The sequence below is a fragment of the Talpa europaea genome (genome assembly GCF_964194135.1).
Source record: "Talpa europaea genome assembly, chromosome: 5".
NCBI classification, from domain to species: domain Eukaryota; kingdom Metazoa; phylum Chordata; class Mammalia; order Eulipotyphla; family Talpidae; genus Talpa; species Talpa europaea.
The window spans coordinates 41,638,266-41,654,294 of NC_140071.1; positions in this window are offsets into that span (position 1 = coordinate 41,638,266).

Sequence of the window (16,029 nt, forward strand, 5' to 3'; positions counted from 1 at the left end):
AGCTATAGGTTATTTTCTTACATAAAAAAGCTTCCTTATTTAATTGGAATTCATAAAGAATTACCAGTAAAATTTCAATAAAACATTTAATGTCATACTATTTGGAGTAACATATTTTACCAATGTTTTATAACTTTTTATTGCATTTTGCTACTAAAGTTCTTGAGGCTTTCTTGAATTTTTGAAAAGTATCCTACTATCCTTTATGTTAAGATTAACACATTTATAATCATTCTATTAAATTGTTTTACAAGTGAAGCAAGGTTATAAAGCTTGCTCCAGAAGACAGAAGATTGTCAGAAGACAGTAATGTGACATTTAACAATCACATTTTCTAGTCATCAACTTCTATTTGATGGAGTCTATGGCACAGTTTTAAATTTCCCATCAGTCAAATACCATTTAAACCTTGAAGGGGAAAAAAAGTCACTCTTGCAAATAAGTGTATTCTCTTTTCCATTTTGAATGCTTCTCTGAAAGATATCAGACAATGGTATCACCATTTCAAGTAAAATTATATATCTATATCTATATATACATACATATTTGAATCATCCAAGCATTGGTTTTCTAGTCAATTAATTCTAGATCCAATATACTTTCTTTTCCTATTTTGTCCTTCTAAGCACCCTGATTTTCTGTTATTTGAAATTAGAGTAAGCATGCACATTCACAGATAATCTAGTGAGGAAATTAAAATTGTCTGCTTTATTACCAATATTCAAATAGCAGTTAATGCTGTATTACTAATATATAAGGATACCTTAATAATCACATACATTCAATTATCTTTTATTTAATAGTTCAGATGTAACCAGAAATGTCAGTGGTACAGCTCTGCTTGTTGATCTTCTGTAACCTAGTAGTGTAGGATTGTTTTCCTAGAAATGGTTTAAAGTTCTTTAGAGAAATCCTCAAAGTAGTAAGCCCCGGACCTTAAATTAGACAACATCACTCTGCTCACATTCCACTAAAAATATGTTGAGTCATTTTTGACTACAAGAAAGGCTGAGAAATGTAAACCTGTGGACTGCACTATGATATGCTAGATTTCTATTATTATAATAAAGAGAATGGATATTTTTGAGAGTTCCTATAAAGTAAATAACTAGAAGTAGAGGTTGCAAATATTGGATTAAGAGAATTGGGGAAGTAAGAGAAAGTTGAGAGCCAAAGGAATGTTGATATATGAATATCTTGGAATGTTGATATATGAATATCTTTTTGAATGAATGACCTTGATTAAATCATCTGTTGTAGACTACCTAAGGTATCTTTCAGATAAGCAGTTTGAGTCACCGATCATATCTTTGACTTCATTAAGTAAAAGGAACATAAAAGTATGTTTGTGTGTGAGTGTGTCTGAGACTCCTGAATCAGAGAATTTGAGAATGTATATTTTTATCCATTTCCCTAAATATTTCTAAGGCATGTAAGTCATAATTGAAAGTTAGAGAAACATTAATTTAATGCTCTCTAAAATCCCATTCAGCTCAATATTTCAAATCCAAATATCAAAAAAACTGAGAACATATGTTTAACATACAAAGGATAGAGGTTGGAATCCCTAAATAATTAAAGAACAAGCACATCAGAGTAAGGTATGTATTATACCAGTATTGAAAATGGAGTAAAGCTGTTTCCATAAGCGTATACTAACTTTACAGTATAATTGTTAAATTTGTGTATAATAGTATTATAAAATTCTCTTCATCAAAAGATACAATAGAAATAAAAATGTATACTATCAATATATAACATATAAGCAGCACACATCACCACCAAAGGACTAATATTCTGAATTCATAGATCTAGAGATTAATAGTGCATAGCCAAAATTTTAATAAGAAAAAAAGTGGTTAAATGAATTAAATATTGGACAAAAATCTAGACCAATCCCTTTAAAGTAGAAATTCTTTATCATCAATAATCAATGTATAATTTCATTACTTTTATCTACATTTGCTCATTGATATATTTGCCTGATACCAGTATTCTAGTAGACTGTCTCTTTTCATTCCCTATAGGTTTCATAGACCAATAGCCTATGAAAAGAAACTCAGCATTATCAAAAATCAAGAAAACACAAAATAAAACAAAAGATAGAATTATATATATCCACCAGGTTGGTAAAAGTTTAACAGTAACATATGAGGATGGTGCGGATATAAACAAATGAAACACTTTATACAGCTTTGTTGGGAATATTATGTAATATTTAAAAACAGTTTAGAATTGTCCAGAAAAGATGAGGCTATATTACATAGGACCTAAGACCATAGAAATGTGCTTTCATATTTACACAAAGGGCAGGTACAAAACAGTCAAAAACTGAATTTTGAATGAGTCCATAATATACCCTATTGCTACCAAAGACATTAATAAATATAGAGCAGCCATCTGATCAATACAATTTTGGCTGGCCCAGCACATAAAATTAAAAAAAAAAAAAGAGAGTTAAGAAAATTTTCTACATGATTTATATAATTTGAAATCATAAAAACATTATTAATTTAAAAAGAAGAAAAGAAATATAGAATATATTTAAATGCAAAATATATTAATCATAGCATAATCTTGACTTATACATACCTACTATGAAAAAGTGAAAGTTTGGCTGGACTACAAACATAATATAAACTGACAATGTGCTATGATGTCAAATAAGATGTACCTAATTAATTTCAGATCCCATTATAAAAGTAAAAAATTACAAATAAAAGAAAATAACAGTCTCTTTTCTCCCCACTGGCTAGTCTATATTGGGAATAGGAGCGTCAGTGAAAAAAAAAAAACAAAAAAAAACAAATATTTAATGTTGAATTGACCTAGAGGTTGAGGACTCTGGAAATGATGGCAAACAGGAAATGTCTGAAAGAAAAAAAGCTATTTCAGCTAAGATTAAACACTCAAATGTCTCCGAAGGTTAGATAAGTAAATCTGTTTTCCTGAGATAGACCAGATAAGTGAGATAAATAAGTGGCTAAATTTAAAACTTATGTGCGCTATCTCAAAAAAAAAAAAAACAGACTTCTTTTTTTGTCAAAAAGAATGACTGAAAAATTATGCTACCTTAAGCAACAACTGAAAACCAGTTTTTTTTTTATCCCCAGAAATATGTAAATACGGATGAGATGATCAGTTTTTATGCAGGTTTCAGCACTGAAAACAAGGTTTGATTGAATTTTGATAAATTATCTTTGCTTGTAAGGCTATACCATTTGATTTTTCCAGGAAAAAAGATTTAAAAAAACTTATTTTTTCTATAATGTCAACCTTTTAAAAAGTACATGATTAAGGTTGTTTTCAATAGGAATAGTATTTTTGAAAAGAGTAAGGATTTTATCTGCCATTATTAATTTTCACAATAGTCCCCCTATCAGCTAGATAAAATAATAGAGGTTGTTAAATTCTCAAATTGTTTCCAAACTTTAGGACAAAATCTCTTACACTTATGCATATTCATTTTCATTCTACTTTATGGATTAGAGGAATGCAATGTATCCTGTGTGCATTTAAGTGGGATGTATAAAAATACTCATCAAAATTTTGAGTTTAGATTCAGTTGCTATTTTGCCTGTGGTTAAGGCGATTACCAACACTTTATTCCAAGTGATTCAAATTGTATGCTAGTGATAATTATGCCTAAGTGCTCTTAATTTAAGTGGGATCTTTAGATTCCTTCTTTCAAAACCAAATATAAATTGTGATTTAATGTTACTGAAGTGAAGTTTAGGATCACGTCCTTAAAGATGTTATGGTCATTTCATCTCTACATTTTGAAATACTGATTTTAATTTATGTGCCTAGGTTATTTTCCTAATGATGTTGTAGATTTTATGTCATTTGTAAACAGAAACAATTATGTGAAAGAAAAAAAAACACAATACATATACAGCAGACTGTTTCACCCCTCAACATTTATTTTATATTTATTCTTAAAATTTGTAGTCATTTTTAATATAAAATAATTCATTGAGTCCTTACTGTGGCATGAATCTTAGGAGTTTAAATATATTACCTCAGCTTTACCTTCAAAAACTTATGAAAAATAATTTTGCTCTATTCTCATGCTTTATATAACCAAGCCTTGTTTATTAAACAAGGTAGGCCCCTTTGGTAGGAGACACAGGTGTGTTCACTTATTTATTCTGGTGGCAAAAGCCAACGTGAAATTTCAGATTTCTGGTGGAATTGGACAATGAAATAATGCCATAAAAGCTCCTCAATTTATTTTCATGGAGAGGTTGATATAGAGTGTAGGTAAAGTTCATTCACCATTGTTAAGTGTTCCTGTTTTCACATTTTGCGCGGTGGGGGCTCCTCTCCTTTAGAGAGCCATATAGTGAAGGAGAAAACATCGGAACCTATTACAGCTTTATTCTAAAATGGGTGAGTCTTTTGCTATTGCAATGTCTTAGATATTCTAGTCACACATATATAAGTAAATATACGCCAAATATATTGTCCTTCATTATAAGACATTTTTATGCCTTAAAAAGAAAGTGAATACATTGAGGACTGCAGAGGTGAGTAGAGGGCAGGAAAGCATGAAGGTGTAGAGATTTAAGCACCTAAATAATGCCGAAGAATGCAATAGCAAGTAAATTAATTTACACATTTGCCAAAGTAAGAGTGAAAGGTCAGTTTACAATCCCAATTTTTCTGTAAAATGAAAAGTTGGGTGAATTTTATGAAAGCATTCTGACTTAAGGCAACTTCCTCTCGGAGTTGCTTTTAGTAAATCCTGCAACCTATTAAGCAAAGATTTACAGGTGATCGTGAAGGGGAATTTGTACTGCCACACATTAACAAAAGGTGGAGAGTAAAACATAGTCTTAACTTTTTGTTTTTATGGTATTGAAACTCTTTTAATGTCATTTTAAATTTGCTTAATTTAATTCTCCTGTTAATTTAAAAGAACTTAAAACCCAATAGTTTTATAGTCATACTTTATTCTGCCCTCTGTGGACCTCTATTTTAATTCTCTTCATGGTCGTTTCTGGCAGGCAAAACTTGCATCTCTTTGCATCTCAAAGATCCTACCAATCACTGTGTCACTCACTAAAATAGGGATACCTTATTTTCCCTTATTTTCCTGTGCTCTCTCTTCTACAAATGCATAATGAATTCAAAATAAAGTTCTTGGCAAGCCAAGTTAGGAAATGCAGTTTGTCAATATTCTTCCACTTTGGGACCTATTGTGAATGATCTATGCTTGCTGCCTAGTGGAAAGAGTTGGATTTGAGGATGGACTGAGAGAAAGGGGAAAGTCATATGGCATGGGTGTAGGGTAAGGAAAAATGTCAGGCTTTTCTGCCCTCCCGCCATCAGGATAAATGATGGATCCTTGTGGTCCTGAATGCATGCCTGATGGCGAGCACCTGGAGTAGGGTGTGGGCATCGGTAGATGGGATTCACCTGGGCTAAGACTGTGCTTATAAGGGCAGCATCACGGGGATGCCAGCAGAAGCCAAGAATGAGGAGAAGCTGAAAGAGAAGCCAAGTGAGAAGCAGAAGCTGAGACAAGGCCGGAGAGAACCCAGATAGGCCTGCCAGCCTCCCGGCCCCCCAGCACCCCTGCCTGCTGTGTACTGGGTAAATCCCAATAAAAAGACCTGCAAAAAGCCACTAAGGACTGTGACTCCTCCTTTACCCGGTCTGCGGGATCATAGAAAACCTGTTCCATGGTCTTTCCTGACTTTACAATGGGCCTTAATTGTTCCTCCCTGTTGCTAGTGGGTTGGTAGCTGATTGTGACTTAAGTTCTTCTCTAAGGACATATCTCTGGCTAATAAATTAGTGGTTTCTGTGGAATACTGACTATTTATTTAAAAGCAATGTCCCGAGTGTGCTTTGATTCATCCTCTGAGGACAAAAAAAAAAAAAAAAACTTTCTGAAATGCATTCATTATTGTAGGATCCTGATTGCTGCAAGGTCACTTCTCCATGATAATTAATCTGATACAATTAATTGGTTATTTCCTATTCAAATGATGCTCCTTAAAAGGTAAATTGCAAAAGCAAGCATATTTCTTTTAAATCTAGATGTTTAATCCCTTGATAGGCAATATGTATCAATGGATCAAGTTATGATAATGTTCACGATGTTTATAGATTGTATCAATTATGAGACAAATCAAGAAACATAGCATATTTTCATGTCCATACAACAAAGTAGGAAAATAGCAAGTAGAATGTTTGATTCTCAGAGATTCTCTTATATAATCACTAGAAAATGGATATTCTATCCTAGGAATAACTCACCTACCCTATTTTCTGCTTCAGTAGTGACATTGGAAGGGGATGCTAAACATGAGTTAATCTGTGATCATGGTTACCTTATTCCTTATAGGATGCAGTGTCCTAGAATTGTGTGCAATAATTTACTCAGACAGCATTTAAATATATTAGTAAAATATAATGAAATTATTTCATATAGAAAAAACCCTCAATAATGCTGATTCATTTCTGTCCTTGAACAATCCCTACAATTTACACGTAGATAAATGGACTCATATGTGGAAGTAATCAGGTCATAAGCTTATTTAAGGAAAAGTCTAATTAATTCCAAATGAATAACAGTTAATACCTGATAAATCTGCATTTTCTGTTTCAAACTCAAATGAATGTAATTTAATTCCTTCTTGGGGAATTAATCAGTTGTTTCAGAAATAGTTTGATTTTAAAAAAAGAACCTTCCAGGTATTGTTACGAATCGTATCACAGTACAAAATCTGGCTCCAGAGCAGACAAATTAAGTAAGGAGCATTCCTTACAGAACATCAATTTCATAAACCTGTTTTTTCACAAACCTCAGGCTAACTATATAATTTGTATAACACAATTTGTTTGTTATATAAATTATAATTTATGTAAAATACAATTTATATTTATAGCATACAAATTTGTATAATACACCATAATCATTCACTAAGTTTAAAAGCTTCTGATATGTATGCAATCTTAGATAAAAGACCCACATTCTGCCACAAACCCAGTTTAAATTATTATTTATGTATTTAAAATTATTAATTAGTAAGTTAAGTGTACATAATTTTAGACACAAAAGATAAAAATAAAAATGTGTATGTATACTTTTAAGCTACAATAGACATGTTTTCACACTTCAGAAGTTATCATTTATAATTGTAGAGCAAAATGAATCTTATGATAGTAATGCTTTATGACCTATGATATGTCTGAATGTGAAAAATGAAATAGTATGTGAAAACTAAAATCTGAAAGATTACATACAACATGAGACACATTTTAGAAATTTAAATGATTGTGGTATGGACTGTGGGGAATCTGTTGTTGGGTACACTCTGGTGGTGATACCTGGTGGGGACTTCCAAATATAACTGTAATTAAAATTTAATTATTTTAAAAATAAAATAAAATAATCATTTTAATATATATGTTATTTAGGAAATAAATGATCATAAAAATGTGGCAAGGTAATAGTAAACAATGAGCTCAGGATATCGAGAACCAATGGTGACAAACCCCACAGAGAAATTTTTGTAGTCTTAGATTTTGTAGTTGTTGGTGTGCTCCTGTGTTCTTATACTATAATTCATGCAAATATGCTTATATGCAAATTTATACTTCCATAAAATAAAATTTTAAAAGCCTTTATATGAACTAATGGTCAAAGTGTGTCTTAAAACGTAAAACACAATCATAGTTAATCAAACCTTGTCTACCTGAAATATTATGGAAAAAGTATCTCTACAGGGCCTCCCTGGTGACCAATAGGTTGAGTCTCAGCGCTATCACCACTGTGGTCTGAGTTGATTCCCAGCCAGGGAGTCAACACACATAAGGCACAACAGACCCCTCCTGTCTCTCCCACTGTGCCCCTTAGGAGTGTATTTCAGTATATCCACCTGTTCTGCTCCCCACTCTGTCTCTGGTGAATATTCTCACCCCCACACCTCTGTCCTACACCCAGTTCTTCTATGCAAAAATAAATTTTTAAAAACTAAAAAAGAAAAAGTAGCTCTACAAATGTAGATATGATGTTAAACTCTAGCTTAGCCATTTGCTAGCTCAATCTTCTTGGACACTTTATTTAACACTGTGATCCTAATTTACTTAGTTTATGCATGTGTGTGTTGAGCAATGATACTTATATCTCCCGGGAGAAGTGTGTATTGCAGCATTTGATACAAGTATCTGTTTCTCTGTTGAATAACTGAAACTATTTTTTTCCCTTTAAATAAATTAATATATTCAATTTTGAACTAAAATTATATCGAACTTATATGTGACTAAATTTTCAGAGTGCAAAAATTTTCCCAATGTTTTATCTACTATATATCTGTAAATTGTTCTTAGAATGGAATCTCTGCATAAATATATAATATAAGGAAGGGTATGAATGTAACTTACATAAAATAAAAAAAAATGAAGAATTATAATTAGATATCAATCTGACAGTCTATGCTGGGAACTTAAAAGAAATTATTTGTCGGGCCTCCCCGGTGACGCAGCGGTTGAGCGCTGGGTTGCGAAGCTGCCCGCAGCCTCTGCGGCGCCAGTTCGATCCCCGGCTGCTCCCCGGCCACCGGAGGAGGGTCCCACATGGCGTGCAGACCTCTCCTGCCACCCACTGCTCCCCTCAGCAGTGTACTTCGGTCCTTCTGCCTGCTCTGCTCCCCGCTCTGGCTCTGGTGAATTATCTCGCCCTCCCGCGCTTCTGACTACCCAGTGCTTGTATAAATAAATAAATTAATTAAAAAAAAAAGAAAAAGAAATTATTTGCCATTCTTGGTGAACATCAGTTCTTTTAAATATCAAATCTTAATGCTACTCCAATGACTAATTTCCTCACTTAAATTGATTCCTAAATAAGCCTACTTATCATAGAACGTTTTCCATGTTCTGGAATATTTTTTTGATTAACTTTTTATGATTTTGAATGTGAAGTCAATGACCCTGTATACTTGAGTTTGTTTTTAATAAAAATTCAACACAGCCCTGACCTCAAGGGTGTAATATAACTTTGGGAAGGAAAACTATATGCCAAAAATATAATACCTAAATATGATAGAATCGATTGCCCTTGTGGTTTTCCTAAGATTTTATAGAGAACATCACACTTAATATTTTAAAAGTCTATGAAATATTTACTATTATTTTCATTCTCATGTTGTATATATAATGTAATGTATGCAGAGTTTGCATCATTTCTTCAAAGTCACCAATTTAACAGTAGCTGGGAATTGAATACAGCAGCTAACTCCAATTCCTTTTTCTTTGTCACTCTAGTATCTACTTATTTCTATATTTCCAGTACTGCACACAATAAGGTAATGCACGGAAAATGATAAATGAGCACTTCTAATGGTTAAGATGTGGCTGTACTAAGGTTTGATCTGAAGCAAAATTAGGATAGAGATAAGCTGCCTGAATAGTAACAATGCCCTGAAATTACCTACAAGAGAGTAACACCATGAATGTCCAGTAACCATTCATTCATTTATTTATTCATTCATTGAACAGAGGATTAGTGAACATTTACCATGTGTAAAGCAATATATGTTACTAGAGATACAAAATATTTATTACAAGACCACTGGACCAATAAAGTTAATATGTTATGGGAAGAAAGAATTAAGAAGCCTAAACTACTCAAAATTATATGCCCCACAATTGGCAGAAGGCATTCCATTTCAAATAGGCACCATGCTCATGAAACTAAGGGTTAGATGAAGAGGAAGAGAGTACTAGTAAGTCACTGCTAGTCCTCAACCATCATCTACTTGTCTTCTTGGGCATAGGAATGACAATCTTCCTAGTACCATTGTAATTAGATATTTCAATAAGATTAATTTGATTGCATGGGCAATCATCAAAAGCAATGAAAATAAATAAATCTGTGCTAAAGCATAGGTGAACAGACATCAGCCCTGATGGTCCTTCTCTGTTAGCTGTAGTAACAAAGATTCAGGTTGAGATGGTAGACCCTACAAGAGTGAAGAAAGCCCCATAAAAGTTGGAGAGCAGTCACCCAGGAGGTTTAACCAAATATGTTAGGAATACTGCATGAGATGGGGATTGTCTTTTACTAGATTAATAGAAATGCTTACTCTTACATCTGAGTATAAGTATTATAATAAACACTATAGGAACAAAAACAAGTTGCTGAAGGTCCTAATCATCATTTTAGAATAGTGAATAAATTATGTCTTCTGGTGACTCTTTTTGGTTCATTTTGCCTTCTTTAAAATTATAAAATTGCAGTACGTAGTTCATGTCTCTTTTAGAGACATGATAGTCTGAGATAGTCTTTGACTATATAAGACACACTCTTTCAAAGTTTTACAGTAGTAGATGTATGACAATTGTTTTTGGAGAATGGACATGATCTTTTCTCTTCAGGACAGTGAAGGACATAATAAAGAATGACTGACTTAGAAAGCTGTGCTTTGACAAAAAAGAAGTAGAGTAAATGTCTTCTTGAATGTAATGAATTTTTAGTTCAAATGTGGCATTAATATTTGGTTTGGAGCAGAAAGATATATTTTCTTAAAGCTGTGAATTTTTTTTTCCCTTAAATAAATCAAGTATTCTAAATTACTTGCTCTCAAGATATTTGGTAATTGCTTGCATTCACTTGTTAAATGCATAATAGCTTATCATGATCTTCCAGTCAAGCATTCTAACAACATGCTTTATAATTTATTAAGAGGCATATCTATATTCATTAAATTTTGTTACATTATGAGTATAATTTTATAGGTGATACTATATCATGAGTCACCAAAATATTTTACATACTATAATTTCACAAAATTTGTTCAGTAATAAACATTACCTACTTTATAAGTATAATGAATACAGTAAATGTCAAGTAAAATATGTTTCCATAAATGAATTAGCCACGCTTTCTTTCCCTCTTGGGAAAGAGAAGACTCATATTTTTAAAGGTAGAGGAAAAGACACAATGTTCTGTTTTCTCTTTCTCTGCTTCAAAAAGATGTGTGTAATGGTGCTAGAGGCACAGAATTGCAAGGTGACAGAGCTGGACCCAAGAAAGTAGAAATGTGTCTAGAATTGTGAACTCTTTCCAGCTGCTGACATCAGTCACCAGAAAGCTGCTAACTCCGTTTGCTCTTCCTGCACAAAAAAAATGTCCCCAGATCATATGTATAAAGAACCAAATACAGTGCATTTATTAGAAGATTTCTTTACTGTAAGATTGTAACAGAAAGTGTTGTGAGGCATTTCCATATGTAGCCTTGAAGCAATTACCTCCTTTTCAAATACACCAAGGTTAGCCAGAAATCTTTCTGTCAAAGTCTATAAATGAGTTCCTGCTATTTGTAATTTTTTTCAAAGACTTAAAATAGGAAAGGAAATATTTTGTTCATTACCTAGAGATGTCAGTAAATATTATTTTCAAGTCACTTGTATTTTACTTTTGACCATAAATGACAAATAGTAAGAATTGCATTGCTGTGTTCTCACAATGAAATCTTTAAAGAACCAGATTTTCTTCTGGTTCTTCAGTTTGAAAAATTGCTACAAATAATGAGAAATTCTCCATCTGTGTCTCTTTTCATTGAGATAGGCTTCTGTCTTCATTCATCTGAAGCAGAGGCATTTCAACGGAGGGAAAGTGGTGATGGTGGTGGTGTGTGTTTTGTGTGAATATGGTGTTGGTGGAGCTGTACCAATGCAACTAAATCACTTTTCTGTATTTCTTTCAGACTAGACAAGGAAAGGACATGATATTCCTCCCAGTTTATAAGCCAGAGCTATAAGCCCTAGAGCAGACAGAAATCAGTCACTCTGCCCATTCTGTTCTCAGATTGTTGAGTAACAAGCCTTTAACAAAACTAGCCTGATAACAAATTAACACTGTCATACCAGTTTAACTAATAAACATATTTTGGGTTGCAAACCAATTCAAGTCATGGACTGTTTTCTCTCCTCTCTTGATTTAGAAAGTTTACCCATGAGGAACTCTGACAGAAGAATTTGAATAACTTAATCCTATTGACTTAAACTGTATGGACTTGTCAGCATAATAACTAGAGCAGCATGCCTAAGGTAGCACATTATTTAAATAAATCAAGATCTGAAGTGAAAACCAATAGCTTGAAAGCTTCAGCAAGTTGAAAGATTATTATTAAGCATCTACATGGTTAAGTATATTCATAGCCTTTGGCATAGTTTATAAAGATGTTGTACAGAAAGTTAATGAAGTCGTGTGAGAACTGATGCTTTATGAAATGTTACTTATATTATTTTATTAGCATTTTAGTAAATACTTAGACTAAGTTCCTATCTGAGGGACATGAAAATAAATAATGTCACATCATCATGATAGACTTCAAGATGTTCAAATATCATGTTACCCCAACTTATTAAAGTTCAATTTAAATTTAGATATATCAAATCTAAACTAGAAAAAAATACTTATATCATTTTTTTTCCACCAAGTTGGTAACAATGTGAGACAGCCTAGGAAAAAGAAATTGCAGATTAGTAAGATAATAGTTGTCTCAAGCTCTGTGTGAACAGGAGCACTAAATCATGGATTTGTGAGCCAGCCTTATGCTAGCAATTCTGTCCAAAACATTTGGCCCACCAAACTAACATGGTCAAAGCACCATGTTAGACAAAAATGTAAAATATTCTGATTAATGATTATCTCACCATCTCCTGGAGGGAGAAATTCAAGAACCTGCTCCTGCAATTGAAGTGTGACCCATGTGCATATGCCCACGTATTGCCCATCCCAGAATGAGATGTGATGATGCTCTCCTTCACCCTGCCTCGTGGACCTACCCTTTAAATAGTTCCTCCTGGGCCTCCCCGGTGGCGCAGTGGTTGAGCGCTGGGTTGCGAAGCTGCGCGCGGCCTCTGCGGCGCCGTTTCGATCCCCGGCTGCTCCCCGGCCACCGGAGGAGGGTCCCACATGGCGCGCAGACCTCTCCTGCCGCCCGCTGCTCCCCTCAGCAGTGTACTTGGGTCCTTCTGCCTGCTCTGCTCCCCGCTCTGGCTCTGGTGAATTCTCTCACCCTCCCTCCCGCACTTCTGACTGTACCCAGTGCATGTATAAACAAAACAAACAAACAAACCAGCAAACAAATAAATAAAGCATGCCTCTATTTAAAAAAAATAAATAAATAAATAAATAGTTCCTCCTAATTCATCTTGAGGACCAGACTAAATTCTCCCTCGGCACTGGTTCCTTCATAGATGACTCTCTAATAAGGCCTTGCTTAGTTTAGTTACACCCAGCCCTCTCTGCTGACTTCTTCCCCTAGAAGGCAAAGGGCCTGCTCTTTTCAGTAGGACCCTGTAGCAAATTAAAACTGAATTTATTTGTTTTGAACTGCTGTAAACTTTCCAAGAAATGATAATTTCAAGGAAATTAGCAGAAATGCTGGCTCCTTAATGTTTCTTAAGTTGATTGATTCATATTTTCATTCTCTTATCTGTGAATTGGTGAGTATGTCTATTCCTGAACGAGCTGAACATTGACTGCAAGCAGAGCATTAATGAGGGTTGGGAAAAAGAAATGTGGGTAAATGGACCCAGTATCATGCTGTCCAACGTAAATCCTATGATCTGAACAGTGTGCTATGTATATGGAATAGAGGAAGGTCAAAGAGTTTACATTGTTATAGTCTCCAAGCCAGAGAAGTTAAACGATTTTAAAACAAATTAGCTATATGGGCCTCCTTGGTGAAGCAGCGGGTTGAGCACAGCACTATGGAGCTGTCTGCGCCCTCTTCAGTGCAGGTTCGATTCCCAGCTGGCCAGGGAGATACTCACATGGCTTGGCAGATCTCTTCTGTCTCTCCCCATGCTCCTCTCAGCAGTGCTTTCAGTCAGTCTGCCTGTTCTACTCCCCCTCTGTCTCTGGTGAACCCTCTCATCCTCCCACACCTCTGGCCTATAACATAGCTCTTGTATAAATAAATCAATCTTTAAAAAAATAACAAATTAGCATATTTTTAGAAGTTGCTGTTTAGAAAATATTTATGCATACAAGAGCTGGGAGTACAGGCCAGAGTCACTTTGTTTTTGCTCTTTTTTCACTTTTTCCTTGTAACTTTTCTAAATTTTAAGAGTGGCCAAAATCCATATCTACAAGTATGTGTTATCTTGTCCCCAAAATTAGTTTGCAGGAATGATGTGTTTAGATTGCTGAGCTTCATAAAGCACCCCCAGATTTTGAAAACACAGAAAAAGACTCCTCATTACAAAAGAGGGTGTAGCAATAAGTACTTGTTCAGAGAAGGAGACCAGAAGAGGGGAAAAGTTAGAAAATCAGGGAATTTAAAGTTTTGTTTGAAACTATTCAGCTTTGTAGAGTGGAAACACTCCTTCTTTGAATCCTTTGTTTTTCCTATAGCAGTTATACTAAACTGCTTGATATCAAAAGCTCCTAAGAATTAGAACATTAACTGATAAAATTAAGTATGTAATTTTAAATAACTAGCAAAACTATAATGTGAAATACGTTTCAAACTTATGGAAAGAAAGTAGGCCATGCCTATCTTCAGAATACCCTAACATAAATTGACTTTTTCATGTCCTCAATTTTAAAATATCCTATTTTGAGGAAAGAAATTTACACACATTATGGATTCCTTTTCCTCCTTAAGGAAAAGTTATTCTTTAGTTTATACTAAAGGTTAATCATACTTGCAAATCCTGTGAATAAATTTATTTGGTGATGGTCAAGAATTTCCTTGGTCATGTAAAGAACCCTCCTAAAAGTATTTCTATTGCTACTGTATGCAAAAGATATGTATATTTTTTCTCCACTAATCTAAGTTAAGTGTTTTTATTTGTTATCCTGGGCCCCAGTTCAACATGCATAACTGAGTGTAATTGCAAATGAGACTTTAATATTGAAGTGGCCTATTGGGATTTTAGGCTTACTTCAGTGGGTGCAGCCAATTTATGAAGAACCTATTTAATCTATTATTATATGTAGATCACAAGTTTTCATACTTAAAAATTAATGTAAATATATTAAAATTAACCTCTTGATGTTTTTATTTCAATAAAAATAAAATCATACCTAAATAGATGCATCTCTTTTGTTCTTTTTTTAAGTATCCAAATTATTTTAAGATTTTTTTTTAAATAAAATATGAAATTCTAGGGGAGCTAACATTTATCACACCAAAAATATGTCTTTTTCGCCTAAAGGCTGATTTAATAGGAGGGGTTCTAAAAATTTGATAGAGGTCACTTTTAAAATACATATTTACTTTTATATAAACTTTACTCTGTAAATTCCTCTCCCAGGAAGACATAACTTCCTTATCTCTTTTCCATGGAGAAGGCAGAACTTAAAATTAATGTACATTTGTCTTCTTTGGTGAACTCTTTAACTGAACTTACTTCTCCCAAACTCTCTTTTCTTAGCTAGGCTATTTAAATGACATCTAAAGTCACCTTGGATAACAGTCCTGCTGGGCCTCTATACATGTTAGCATTACATCTTTTTTTTTTTTTTTTTTTTGGCTTTTGTCTCTTATCAAACTGTTTGATGCTTGTTTAATTATTTACAAGCCTAGAAGAACCCAGAGGTACACAGGATGATTTTTCTATCATGCAACCAAATGGGTACCCACAGTCAAATTTTTTAAAGGTTACTAAAAGGAATGCTGTCACCCATGCACACAAAAGGAAAGGGAGCTCTTAGTGTAAAATATTTTTTTTAAATATAATTGGTGTGGAAAGAGAGAGAGAGAGAGAGAGAGAGAGAGAGAGAGAAAGGATTTCAAATAAGGTCCCCCAGTAAAATTTCCAAAATTACCCATCCCCTTGCAACTGCTTAGGCCCAAAAGCTTACTACAAGTCTGAGGTACCTCTGGCAAGGAATAACATGTAAGGGGTTAGGCAGATCCCAGATCATCAAAAATGTGTCACATCATTCAAAGTGAAGTCAAAATAATGGCCGCCATTGTCTCTGCTATGGACCAGGAAATTCTCTACATGTTTCTTACCCACATATTTCTTCCAAATGTCTCTTCATGTCTGTTCTCC